The sequence below is a fragment of the Leptodactylus fuscus genome, chromosome 5 (assembly GCF_031893055.1).
Source record: "Leptodactylus fuscus isolate aLepFus1 chromosome 5, aLepFus1.hap2, whole genome shotgun sequence".
NCBI lineage: Eukaryota > Metazoa > Chordata > Amphibia > Anura > Leptodactylidae > Leptodactylus > Leptodactylus fuscus.
In genome coordinates, this window is record NC_134269.1 from 107,122,351 (window position 1) to 107,137,026 (window position 14,676).

Below are 14,676 nucleotides of genomic sequence, written 5' to 3' on the forward strand. Positions count from 1 at the left end.
ATCTCAGCCTTCATGATAAAGTAAATTATTCTAACTTTAGGGGGTTATATTTTTCAAAGTGTCAGACTGATTTATGCAGGTTCAGGTTCTTACTCTTTGGGTAAACTTTGTCTTATCTTGTTTGACTATGCCTATGGCACAGTCAGGAGTCCACAGATAATTTCAGGCTCAACATATTGCCCTAGGAATGAAAGACTTAGTTTTTAACAATAGAATATGGCAAATCTATGTAACATCACATCACGTAAGCATGTGCGAAAGACAATTGTGGGTTCTTTAATGCTCTTCTGCCATTTCAAAGGAGGAATTGAGCTTCTTTAGTGAAATCAGGGCTTTACATATACAGATGTAGCAGAGTTAACCCAAACTTCTGCAACTGGTTAAATTGCTGCAGCGTGATATCCTATCATAGTAGACAACAGAAACCAATGAAAAATCATTGAAAAATGTTCTTACAATGACTTTTGCTAGATTTTTGTTGTGTCGTCTGTGATATCACGCTTCAGCAGTTTAACCAATTAACCAATGTGATCAGCCGGTCCGAACAGCACGCACGCATTGAAATGAACGGAAGCACCTGGTACTTCCGCTTTGACGCCGGCCGCTTAGCCCCCCGCGTGCCGGCTGCGTCCATTCATTTCAATGCGTGCGTGCTGTTCGGATCGGCTCATCCGAACAGTACTCGCTCATCTCTACTATCTATCTATCTATCTATCTATCTATCTATCTATCTATCTATCTATCATCTATCTATCTATCTATACTGTATAAAACTGCTACAATTGTGTCTCTTGCTTTCTGCAACATGTATACAGTAACAACTGTTCTGTAAGTCTGTGGGAGACCATTGACATAAAACAATCATCATTTCTCACAAGTCAACATTATGAAAACTGGGGTGGGTACCTACATATTTGTAAAATTCAATGCTTTGCTGTATGCAGACAATTCATATAAGTGAAAAGAGGTAACATACTAGAAAGGCAGCATCTATGGTCACATTATGTCTTCAACCCTCTTCCCTTGTACTGTAGATTGTAAGACCTGCATGACAGGGTCACCCCTATGTCTGTAATAGTCTGTCACTCATTTGCTTCACAATTATTGCACTTTTTTTGTTATATTTGTAATCCCTTTCTATATGCACAGTGATATGGAATTAATGGTCACTGGATAAAAGTGAAGGTCAGCACCTACCACTGATAGCAAAAAATGTGATTCCTTATTAAAATTCCATGTTCCACGTCAGAATGGCAGTATACCTAGCATAATAAAATCTGTTACTGGTATGACACATTTCAGACCTGATTTTTGTCTTTATTCATATGACTATTAGCACAGACCAAAATCAGATCCGAAATAAGCAACCAAATCCAGTTTTAGCTATCAGTTTTATGGACATCATTGCTGAATTTACTTGCAATTGGAGTCTCTGGAGGATATCTGTACCTGTCTGAGTTCAGACAACTTTCTTTTTGTTATGTACTTAGAGAATATAATTGTAAAGTTTCTTTCTTTCTTTCTTTCTTTCTTTCTTTCTTTCTTTCTTTCTTTCTTTCTTTCTTTCTTTCTTTCTTTCTTTCTTTCTTTCTTTCTTTCTTTCTTTCTTTCTTTCTTCCAATCCAATGTAATTAATTTTGTAATATGCTAGAATTACAGATGAGCTATCCATTATTTCCACTTTATTGGTTTTCTAAAGTGCGAATAAACACACAATTCTATGTGTCATTTTTAATTCAAAAGATGTACCAGCCCATTAGAAAACATAGGGATTACCCACCTTGTTGTTGTGACCTGGTCATATGATGCTAGAGGGTCTTTCTAATTGTTTGTTTTACCTTTTCTTATCATAGTTAGGAATGAAACCAGAAGTGTTCCCTGTCAACAATGGTTATTGGGCAAAGGTCAGCTTTGAGTCATCCATTCATTTGGCTAATGCGAATGAAAGAAGTTAACACTACAAACCATTGGAACTTCTTAACCCTCTCAACCCTTTGTGTTTGTACAAGCAGGAAGTAAAAAGTGACAAATGTTAACTTCTCCCATAGTGCTTAGACTGGGTGCAAACTACATCGTAAGATATCATGATTCTATCTAAGGAATATGGCACTTTTATAAATAAATTGATATAAATAACATTTTGTCAGCTATAAAAGAGAGTTTATCAGGTCCAATTGGCTCTCAAACTAATGATAATAATAATAATAATAATAATAATAATAATAATAATAATAATAATAATAATAATAATAATAATGCTGTATAGGAACCTTTGTTGCAGAACATATCTTTATGGCCACAAAGCAGTAGCAATACAGGGCAAATAACCTTTTTATAAACATGAAAATCAGTCTGCAAATGTAATTGGGGGTGGGCCAAGAGCACTGGGATGGTATCACATCCTTGATGCTGGCAAAGCCTGAAAAAATCAAGGCTAAACGTGGTGGTGTTAAGAAAGCCTGAGTACTCTGGGCTGTTTATAGGCAAATCTGGCAATTCAGTTCCATCTCCAGAGTGCTTGCAGGCTGCTTTGCATATCCAGAAAATTTGTTTTTTTCCAGGCATTCATTAATTTGTGGTTGCAAAGGTATGTTCCTGATCTTATTATAGCATGAGCTCTTTCTTTGCTCTGTTTTCAGCACTTAATGATATGCATTCAATGTATCATGACAATGATGCCACCCACATGACTGCTGAGGCCTTTGTATTTATCCAGGCCACTAACTTTACAGAGGAGAGTGGAAGATGCCAGAGACACCCAGGAAGGAAGACCAGATCCACATATGCCTAACAAAAAGGAAAAAAATATAAGAGCTATAACTAAGAGAAAAGGTCAGTGAGGAGAGTAGGATCCGGGGACCCAATGTATCAGCAAGCTGTAGTGGATGAGAGGCCCACATGAGAAGGGACCACCACTGTACCTCCAACCACACAGCTGACAAAAAAAAAAAGAGGGCAAGGGGGACAACAGACTTAGGAGGGGGAACAAGAACATGAGGCAACAAACTAAGGGGGAAACAAACAGGAGAAAAGGTAAAAGACAGGTAAAGGGAGGGGAATAGCATGGCCACAGGGCAACTTACAAATGGAGGGAACACAGGAAAAAGAAGTAACCCTAAATCAAGAGATAAGATCGGAAAACTAAGAGGACTCCTGGAAAACCACCCATGTCCACTGTAGGAACTCAAATTTGAAGGATCTGAAGAGTCCTCCTCCACCAGGGTCCCCATTCTCCAGATAAGGAGAAGCTCCTGTATGAATTTCAGCAGAGTAGGCTGGAGAGAAATGTTCTGGCAGCCGCAAGAGGTCCTTCTTCACTGCAGATATCTTGTCAGGAATAAATTAAATGAAAGGAGGGTCACTTGAGGAGTGGGCATGACAGAGGTAAAACATTATGTTCTAGAAGAGTTTAACTCCATCATATACCTAGCAAATGTGAAAAAGCATGTCCCTCTCAGAGCCATAGCACCAGCACCAATTTGAGAAGATCAGGTTAAAGATACCAGTAGGCAGGATTTTTCTTGTGCACCAAAGGGCATCAGGAGTTTGTGAGCAAACCAGAAGGACCTGTCCCAGTCAGCAGGCGGGATACATCAAGTTTTAAATATATTTTAAAAAATTTTTTTGCAAAATTTTAAAATGTTCTATGTTATTAAATATTAAAAGGTGAGACTGCAGTAAACAGAGCATACAAGAAGCTCAGGCAACATGGCAGCCCCTTAAAGGGGTTGACCAGAATAAACTAAGGGATAACCCCTAAACTAAACCCCCTCCCCCACCTAACTAATTTACTTCAATTAAAAAAAAAATCTATAGTTACCCATATCCCTGGAGTGGTCATGTGCCCGCCCCAGGGACACTTTCTGATAATACGGTGATGCTCCATCTCACTGCATCTGAAATAAAACTTCACCATTTTTCTTCCCCCATCCCCATCAATACTTACCAACCCTTCCTTTATCTGGGAATAGCTCCTCCCATAATCCTGTCTGAAAGTAGTGGGCACTTTTTTAAAGTATATGGTAAAGTTTTGGTCAGGGTGTACAGATGCATCCTTGTACAGTGAAATCAAAGAATATGGTGACTATATATTTTTTTTTTTGCAAAGTTTTGGATTTTTTTAAGGGGTTAAGTAACTATATGAACTTGGTATCCCCAGAATCTTACCAACCCATAAAATACAGACAACATGTCATTTTGGCGGCACATTGAAAGCCGTAAAAACAAAGCCCATAAAAAAGTCGCACAAATGAAGTTTTTCTCCAATTTGACCTGTTCTGAAGTTTTTTTTTCCAGATACCTAGTACATTGTACAGAAACATTAAGCTTTTATATGGCTTAATATATGTGAACAGAAAATTTAAAAAGTTATGGGATTTTAGAAGGTGGGGAGTCAAAAATGAAAATTGGAAAAACCCCTGAGATGGGAAAGGGTTGAAAAACACCACAAATCCATAAAATATGTTTAACATAAAACCTTGATTTAATCCATTCATAAATTTCTGGTAATATAATCTCTTAAATAAAGAGAATTACATTATGTGGATTTTGACCATAATGGACTTGGAATTCACTTTATAATGTTGAAAAATTCATACCCATTGAAAGACGAGAATAGACAGCTAAACGTACTGATGCTAGAGCAAAAGGGCATCTCTGAAGTTTGGCACTAAACAGTTTTGCTGCAACATGTTGCATATCTAAGCTTAACACTGCACACAGCCTGCACTTGACCCTGCACTTTATTGAAGACAAGCAAACAAAGAATGTAAAACATTTGAGATGAGAGTCTTGCAAAAGTGCTGGTTCAATGAAAGTCACCTTACATTCTTACTGTGCAATATACATATTTGAAATATTCAACTTTTAGAGGTTAGGTTGTGTTTGGCTATTACACATGTATGATCATACAACTGAAATATCTGAACATTGCAGGTAATGGTAAGAGCATTGATGAATGTAGCGTCAATATGCCCTATAGCATGTTACAATAAAGGAAATAATGACACAGAAACTATTAGTATGTTCAAAAAGTCAATGACCTCAACTGCTACATCCTGAAAACTGATGCTACAAACTGTTTCCGTAAGGACCTTACACTCTTATTCATATGCAACTGGAAAGAGGGACCATAGCAAAGATTCAAACAGAATTACAAAAGGTAAATACTAGTATTGTCCATATTTCAGGAGCCTGTAACTGCCATGGTACAGATAACACTATCCAAAACCAACAGTGATCCCACACTTTGTTAAAAGTCCATCACTTAGGTTATATGGGCAGGGTTTGTCAAAATAGGACAACCCCTTTAAATGAGGGGTTTTTTTCAGTTTGATTTTTTCACATTTTTTTCTTCTTTGTAAATATGTTGATTATATAGAATATCAATTATATATGTATGCATTTCATTATGTATTCTATCATTTATTGTGTTGCTCATTTCCATTTAATGATTGTGTTGTATGGCACACCCTGGTGGTTACAAAAAAAAAATCATTACTAATCACTCAATCATGATTCATAGTTTTCATATATTATAAGAGGCCACTCCCAATAAATTGTTTACCTGTCCTAACAATTATAACAGCTACACACAGGGCTGGCTAATGAGCAAAAAATAGGTCAGCGTGTAGTTACTAGTATTAGATAAGCTTCACAAGACATTCATGGCTTACCCCTCGTTCACATCTGTATTTGGTAATCCATTCGGGAAGTCTGCATGGGGACCCCCCGAATGGACTACCAAATGCACTTGCAAGCGCTGTGCAGTAAAAGCACACAGATCCCCATTGACCACAATGGGGTCCGTGTGCTTGCTGTGCGATCTCCGCACTGAACATGCGGAGAGGAAAGTAGATTGTGAAGTACTTTCCTCTCCACATGTTCCCTGCGGAGATCTGGCGGCAAGCACACGGACCCATTTATATTCTATGGGGATCTGTGTGCTTTAACCGCAGAGCACTTGCCAATGTGTTTGGTATTCTGTTCGGGGGGGGGGGAGGGGTCCCAAGGGGGGGGGGTCCCAAAGCGGACTCCTCCAAAAGGAATACCAATGCAGATGTGAATGAGGGGTCAGTCCGGCAGTTTAGCTTTTGGCTGAACTTGCTCGGTCTTAACCAAAATGCCTATTATAAGGAAGTGAGTTAGCTTGTTTTTTATGTTTACTATCCTCCACTGGGCCTCCAATTATAATACCCTGGAGTCTGAAAAGACACCAGTATATAATAGTGGTTCATCGTTGGTACAAAAAGGTGCAATCAGATTTCTGCTGATCAACATTGGTGAGTATTCCATTATGCTGAGGATAACTGAGCTTTATATATGATATTATGTCATTAAATGCATTGTTATGAATGCAGTAAACTAATACAAGCATGCCCTTTATATTCATGTTTATACAGGATAAGATTATTGAATTTGTGGCTCAGCAGTAATTTGTGTGTTGATCCATGTTGCTTGTTTTATCTATTTTTAATATTTGTATGTATAAGTCTAGTAAAGATCTTTATTAATGTTTACAATAATACTATTTGGTTTTGTGTGCCAATCCTAACAAGCAAAACAAAATGCGGATATGACTAGCTGCTGAGCAAAGCTCTTGTAAAGATTAAATGAATGACATTGAGATCAGTAAGAAATGTAGCCTGTAGAGAGCAGCAGTCAAACAATCTCAGCCATACTAAATTCAGAGAACCCTTACTTTCATTCCAATTTCTTTTTTTTCTTTAAAGATTTTTATTTGTTTTACAACAGTGCAATAAAAGTCAACAAGACATAGTAAAGAAGGGCAAAAGGTAGTCTGGTTAGGGACCCAGGTGGACTAAACCCATTACTTGAGTATGTCTCCACTTGGTGTCTGCCCGAAATTGATATAGGTAGCCACCTGCAGTCTACGACTCCCCTCTCACCTGCCCAACTAGGGGTCATTAAGAGGAACTATAATCAACAAATAACATTGAAGGAGAGAGAGGAAAAAGGACAAAAAAGGTGGAGGGGGCAAAAGGCAGGATCTGAATGTAGAGAAAAAATAGAAGGCGGGGGTATGGTGTCCCACAGCCAGGTGCAGACCCCTTTCCACTAAATGGGGTTCGAGCCAAAGACCAGCGACTCCCTCTACTTAGGTGAGTAGACAAATGTGATTCAGTAGTGCCATGCCTTCTCAAACCAAGCTGCTCACACAGGGAAGATGTGGAGTAGATTCCCCATACTATGAATCTTGTTCACTCTCTTCAACCATTGTGGAATCGTCGGAGGTTCAGAGGATCTCCATCTTGCAGGAATACAGCCCTTTGCTGCATTTATGATATGCCCAAGGAGAGAGCATTTGTACCAGACCAAAGGCCACTAAAGGGGGCACTAATAGGGCAAATAGTAAGGCATGCAGAGGGTTAGCGGGTCTCCGACCCTCAGTCACACAAATAAAGTAGCCTCTGGAGGGAGGAAATCCAAATGTCACTCTCATTCCAATTTCAGTCTCTTATGTAGAAATGGTGTTGACCAGTCAATAATGGCAACTGCTCTAAATACTTAGTTGACACGTGGTGGATTGGCCATTGAGCTTAAAAGTTGCAACTTGTGTTTCTGTATTGCATGTGTCTTTAGATCCAAATGTGGATTAGCCCCATTGCAACACAAGTGGACTACACCCAAGGTATTGCGTACAGAATTCAGAGCAATAATTTCAAAATCAATGGCATGTTCAGTATTCTACACATATATGGTCTACTTCACGTAGATATAGTAAAAAAAAACAAATTAACTGTATAATGTTGACAGATACCTGTAAATATGTGGAAATAGTCTGAAGCTTTGCAAGTGCTGTTATGTTACAATAGCTGTTAGGTTAAGATTATATTGACTAGTGCTCCATAGGTGTGCTCCCTTATAGTGTTTCTCAACACAGTCCATGTAATTATTAGCAAGACATGGATATATTCTAATTAGGACATGACCTACTTGAGGCCTGGAGTTGAGAAACACTGCTTTAGAAATAAACATGAAAAACTGACTCACTTGAATAAGATGAATAAGCATTTTAATTTGAAGTAAATATAACTAATTATCAAAATAAACCTTGTAAAACCATTACAATGTCCAGAACTAATGATCATATATTTAAGATAGCGATAAAGAAATGTTCTTATACTTATGTGAATGGCTAACAAACTGGCAAAACCTATTAGCTATGAAGGGGATTTTACCTTTAGAGCCTTATAATTATGTTACATGCCCATATCCTGTAAATATTTTTCAAAATCACTTCCTTTTACATATAGTGAATTTTCCACTGACATTCTTACCTTGTAACTTTTTCCATAGTAAAATTAAAGACAGTATGTATGCAATATGCATGTTTTACAAAGTAGTAATATATAGCTGATATACAATACTCTCTGACTTCTGTCACATACGCAATTTACAGCTTTAGGATTTGTGCACATAACTGTATCTTATACAAGTTGCAGTGTGTATGAGGCCTTATAAAGATTACAATACAGAGAGGCTCAGACTATAAGCAAATTTATTAGGCAATTCTGGTTGAAACTGTATGATACTAAAGAACGATAAGAAATGGCACATTAACCCATTGCAGATATCCGTGGTAATAGTACAACGCTTGCCAGGTCTTTAAAGATGCACAGTGGAGATCCAGAGCTAATGCCCGTGATCAGAGTTCACTGATGTCCCCACCAGCCCTGTGTCTTTTCCATTACAGTAAGGCAGCGAGATCATAGGAGACATCCTGTACCTATGGCAGCCTCTAGACTAAGGAAGGCTCCCAGGCCTGTTATGGCAATATAGCAATTGAGGCTGGTCTATAACCAGCCTCAGCATCTATGTAGCAAAAGTCCCTTAGGCTGCCTTCACATGGAGTAACGCTCCGCTCATTCTGACACGCGCATATCACATTGAAAGCAATAGGTAAAAAAATCTCCCATTGACTTCAATGGGTAGCGCGCGTAAGACAGAACCCATTGAAGTCAATGGGATTCTGTTTTACTCCGCTCACTCTGACATGCATTACGTGTCAGAAATAGTGGAGCGTGTGAAGGCAGCCTTAGACTGCAAAACAATTGTAATGCAGTCTTTGAGACATGCAATCAAAAGACTGCAGGTTGCGCTTTCACCGGTCTCCTATCCGCTGACACTGATCTCTACCCTCTCAACCACCTCCCCCCCCTTTTATTTCTCTCTTTCTCCCTTGTCTTCTTCTTCTCTCTCTCTTCTCCTCTTCCCCCTTTTCTGTCTCATCTTTTAACTCCTCTATTACTGGCCTTCCGGGATTCCCCCGAAGGCCTTGTGCTGTTCTCCCTGTGTTGTTTTCGTCTTATGATTGTTTATTTCTTGTGCTGAACTGTGTGCTTTTATGTTCACGAGGTGTGTGTTAGCCCTGTTGCTTGTTATTGTCTGTTCTGTTTTCTCATTGTAAAATGCTCAATAAAAACTTTGAAAAAAAAAAAAGCCTGCAGGTTAGTGAATTAGTCAAAATTTAAAAAAAAGTTTAAAAATATATAAAAAATTCCCTAGCTTTGAAATAAAAATAAACAAAAGCAAACATTAAGAAATTATACATCTCCAAGTCCAAAAATGCCCAGCCTACAAATGTGTGAGAAATATTTTCCCCATACGGCAAACACTGTAGAATCTTGTGCAGTTTTTCTGGTATAGAAAGTATGGCAGTGGATTTCCAGAGTTTAGCTATACTGGACAATGAAGTTTTTACACACATTAGCAATATTAGTAAGGTCAAAATTAGGAATATGTTTTAGAACAAGAAACAATAAAGCGATCTGCGAGCCCTAGGGGATGTTGTAATGGGGATGTAATTAAGTGATGAATTTGGTTTCAAAAGATCAAAATGGTTGGACATGACCAGGAGATATGTTGCATGGTGTCCTGGGAGGTAGTATTGCACCTCCGGCAGACATTGGATGTATCACGGGACATTTTAGAAAGATTGCTTGGGGGTTCAGATACCAATGTTACCTTCCTAGCTGCCTCTATATGGGAATTTGCAAAGGGAAGGCCCTGGAGTACTGCTCATTTGTAAAAGTATATAGTAATTCTGCTTCTACCTCTGCATCTAAATTTAAACATCAAAGACGGATTTGGGGTGGAGATAGAGCCTCATATGCCTTGGATGTACCCTTAGTAGATAAAGGTTTGAAAAGTACAATTTATATGTGGAGGATCATGGTATACATAAGGAAGAGATCAAGTGATAGAGTTCAAATATTTGGAAAAATCTCTATTAGCAATACCAGATTTATCCTTTATAGAGGTTAAGGGAAATAACATTTCTCCTTTCATAATGTCTTGCATACAGCCAAATCTCTGGTAAATCCAGGGGTCAATATATAGTATCCAATTGCTACTAGAAACATAACCTGAAATCTCATTGGTAAAACGGTGAGTATAGAAGGAACTTTAGGTCATGCATGAATTCTAGCAGCATCCAACATGGATTTATACAACAAAGAACAAAGGCAAAGATTCATATTAGGATATCCCACCATATTTATTTCCATATTCCCCCAATGCTTTGTAGAGTCAACCACGTACCAAAACTTCAACTGGTCTAAAAGAGAAGCATAATAATAATGGTGAATATTTGAATATCTTAATCCTCCTTGTGTTTATGGTAGATATAGAGTATTTGCAGAGACTCTAGCTCTATGCCCTTTCCAGACAAACTGCATTATTAATGTCTGAAGATGGGAAATTAGCAATTTAGGTATCAAGTTGGAAGGTTTCCAAAACAGAATATAATCATGGGGAGAATCACCATTCTAGCTGTGCAATTCGGCCAATCCATGAGATGGAGAGTTTGTTATATGTGGAGGTGTCTTATTTTATGGTATGTAAGAGGGCGTCAAGATTATCGGGGATCATTTCAAATAAAGGGTAGGTGAGGGTAACTTCTAAATACAGAAAAGCACCATCAGTCTACTCATAAAGGAACAGCTGTTGAAGCTGTACACGAGAGGGTATATTCACATTTAAGAACAATGATTCAGAGGCATTGACTTAGCTAACAGATGAACAGATGAGTCTAGTAGTATGAGAGAGAAAAACATCATTCAGCAAATAAACCTGTGGTCAGTGGGGCCAATTAGTATACCTAATGTTCTGAGAAGAACGATTACCGTATATACTCGAGTATAAGCCGACCCGAATATAAGCCGACCCCCCTAATTTTACCACAAAAAACTGGGAAAACTTATTGACTCGAGTATAAGCCTAGGGGGGGGAAATACTGGAAAATTTCAAAAATTAAAATGGTCAGAGTTTTTGGGTGCAGTAGTTGCTAGGAAAGGGGAGGGGGTGTTTTGGTTGTCTGTCTGCCCCTTCCCTGAGCTTGAGGACTGGGTTTTTTCTTCCCCCCACTTGGAATTCAGTCTGGATGAATATAGGGGATCTGCAGTGCTTCTATTAACCCCTTCCCAACGGAACAGGAGCACTGCAGATCCCCTATATTCAGTAGACCGGGCACTTTCAGACACAGGGATACCTAATGTGTATGTGTTTCACAGTCATTTTCTACTTTTGTATGTATTCTAGGAAAAGGAGTGTTTTAGAACTTTTATGTTTTTAAAATCTTTTTTTTTTTTCTTTTTCACTATTTTATGGGAGATTCTATACATTAATATTGTGGCTGGTCATAGACCCTCCCTCTAAAAAAAAAATAAAAAAAAAAATATTTTTTTTTTTTTTTGCTGACTCGAGTATAAGCCGAGGGGGGCTTTTTCAGCACAAAAACTGGGCTGAAAAATTCGGCTTATACTCGAGTATATACGGTAAGTTAAGTTAAAAAATCAAGATAAAAATTATAAGGGGAGAAGACATAACCTTGTCAGGATCTATTAGTAATTGGAAAGGAGCAGAATAAAGTACCTGAATTATACACTTGGGTGGATGGCTTAGTGTATAGTTCTAAAATAAAGTAAAGTATGGGACCTGCAAAGCCATAATGAGAATGTCCCTGAGATACCTCCAGTAAATGCGCCTTCTCCACATCCAAAGTAATGAGCAGAGAAGGTGTTTAACAGCGGCCCAGGACAGAGGTGATGTCTGGCTTCCTTTAACAAAACCAAGGATATGGGTCTAAAATTGAAAGGCAAGTCAGGGGTCTTACCAGGTTTGGGCAAGGTGACAAAGCCCTCAACAGGGAAAACACCACTTGTGAAAGAATCATTATAAAGTTTAGTTAGAGTCCCTCAGGACTGGGGAATTTAGTAATTTTGAGGGTTTTGAGTGACTGGTTGAGCAATATGTTCTAGTTGGAGGGGAAGTAAACGAGGAAAAGGAGTCCTATAGAGGAAGGACTGAATATATACAGGAATAGAGTTAGGTATGGAGGAATCATGCATTAAAGGGTTTTTCCTATCTCAGTGTTTCAACAATATGCCTGCAGTCTCTTCTTCTCACTTCCATTATTCCCCTTGCTGAATGGACCTGAGAAGTCTTACAACACTTATGCAAATCAGATAATATGCACATACTTGTAGAGAAAGGACTTGGTGTTATCTGTGTGTTTACATAGAGAGATAACAGACTTGGCTTTTTCAACAAAAGTGCAATTAGCTGAATGGATTGTCCTGCCGGCAAGAGCAGTGAGTGACATCACTTGTCCTATAGGTCCGTGGTTAGCGTAACGTTCTGTAAACAATGGGAGGAATAAGTTCACATAGCAGGCAAACAAAGCATCATTTATAAAGTGATATATTTAGGAAAAATCTTCAATTTACATAAGCTACCAGTATAGATAGGATGCTTGAGATGGGGAAACCACTTTAAGTTATATATAGACCTATAGTAATCTGCTATGGTATCAATAATACATTTAGGATCCATAATATTTTTGTTTTTAGAGTTATAAATAAGAAAAATTCTGAATTTAGCTGACTGATGTTTTAAAAGTTTGGCCCAAAGAGAACTCGATTTGTTATCATACCAGTAGTAGGACATTTTCAGGCAGGAGAGTGCCAGATCATATTTATAAACATCAAGCTCATGCAATATGTTCTCCTTAAGCACCCCAATACTGAAGGGTAGATGGTAATAAAGGAGTTGGCACATGAGGCATGTCCTCAGTAGTTAGTTCACAGAGAAACCATGAGAACATTTGACAAAGCCGTAGGCTCAGACAGAGTTGGAGAAGATTGGGAGTTCGGGCTGCTTGCTGAGGAGACTCACATTAGAAGTGGATAAGAAGGGAGGAGGGCATCACTCACCTCTGTTGGATGTCTAGATGAAACTATGATGGATGTTGCTTCATCACCTGTATGGCCGGCGCCAACTTGGGATATCTCTGTCGCTGGAAAAAAACTTTGTGACCATAAGAGGGTTCTTTTACGGTTTATTGCTGAGCACCATCTTCTCTTAACAGGTAATCTGGAATGTTAGAAAGGCAAAAACACAAGATTTAGGCTGGTTACTGCCAGTTAGTAGCGCTTTTTGATCTGATTGGAATTGGAGCTGAGGGATTATGCATTCTCTGCCATTCAGCACAAGCCATGCTCCTGCAAAATTGGCGTTTCAATGGAAGTGCTGCACTTTCACTATTTCCAATACTGCCATTGAAATTAATGTAGCAGGGGCATGTCTGTATCCACCGCTACTTTCTCAATGGGAATAAAAAACTTCCCAGTTCTCAGGATTCGTAGGGAGTCTCAAGAGGTGGAATAATGACTTTAATGGATTAATGAGGGATTATCTGATGAGATGCCATATTGTATGAACAACTCTCCAAGTATTACCAACAAGTGCATAAGGGAAATGAGTAAAAAAATTAATTTGTTTGATCAAGGTTTTTACGGATATTTTTAGTCAGTGTTTGATATTGTCTTTTGCATCCTGAAAAGGAAAAATCAATAGAAATAAATGGTCTAAAGTTGTCATTACAAGTGACACATATCGCTATTGCATGGCTAGTTTGGCATCTACATATGATACATCAATATATTGGCCTACATATCAAAATACCATAATCATGCAGAACTTTACTAAGTAATCAAAAAGTAAAAAGTTTAAGCATCACTATGTTCAGCCTGCAGTTTAACATGATGCTATCTATTTGCTATAGGGGTAAGTATTTTTGAGGCCAGGAGAGCAGGTTTTTTTTTTTTAGTATGGAATCAGTAACATACATTTAGATTAAAATAACCTTTAGAAGATGCTGTAATGAAATCGTCTGTTTATGCTCCTGGGCAAATACAGATTTCAAGTTGAAATGCAATTTGTCTGAAAGTAGTGCACTTTTGGCAATATGTATTTTATTTTTCTTTAAATCATACTTAAGTGCATTTTTCAAGACATTTTTTATATTTAACTCCAATAGTTATACTCATAAGACCTGTTCTGACAAGTTCATTGTGTTTTTGTTGAGCTAGCTCTAGGCCTTATGACCCTAAGCAAGCTGAATAGACAAAAGGCAGATTCAGTTGATGCAGTTTTTTTCCCTTTTTTATTTAGTGAACAATTATCTTGGAAATGACAGGCCATAAGGCATTTAACTGACATATTTCAAAGAAAAGTGTAGCATGCCATCTCTTTAGAACTAGCATCATGCTCTTTAGAACAAATGACTCTCTTGATATCATTTCTAAAATGATCTTGATGACATTCAGCAATGTTACTGGAAATTGTCTGCTATGCTGCTAACATTTGTATTGT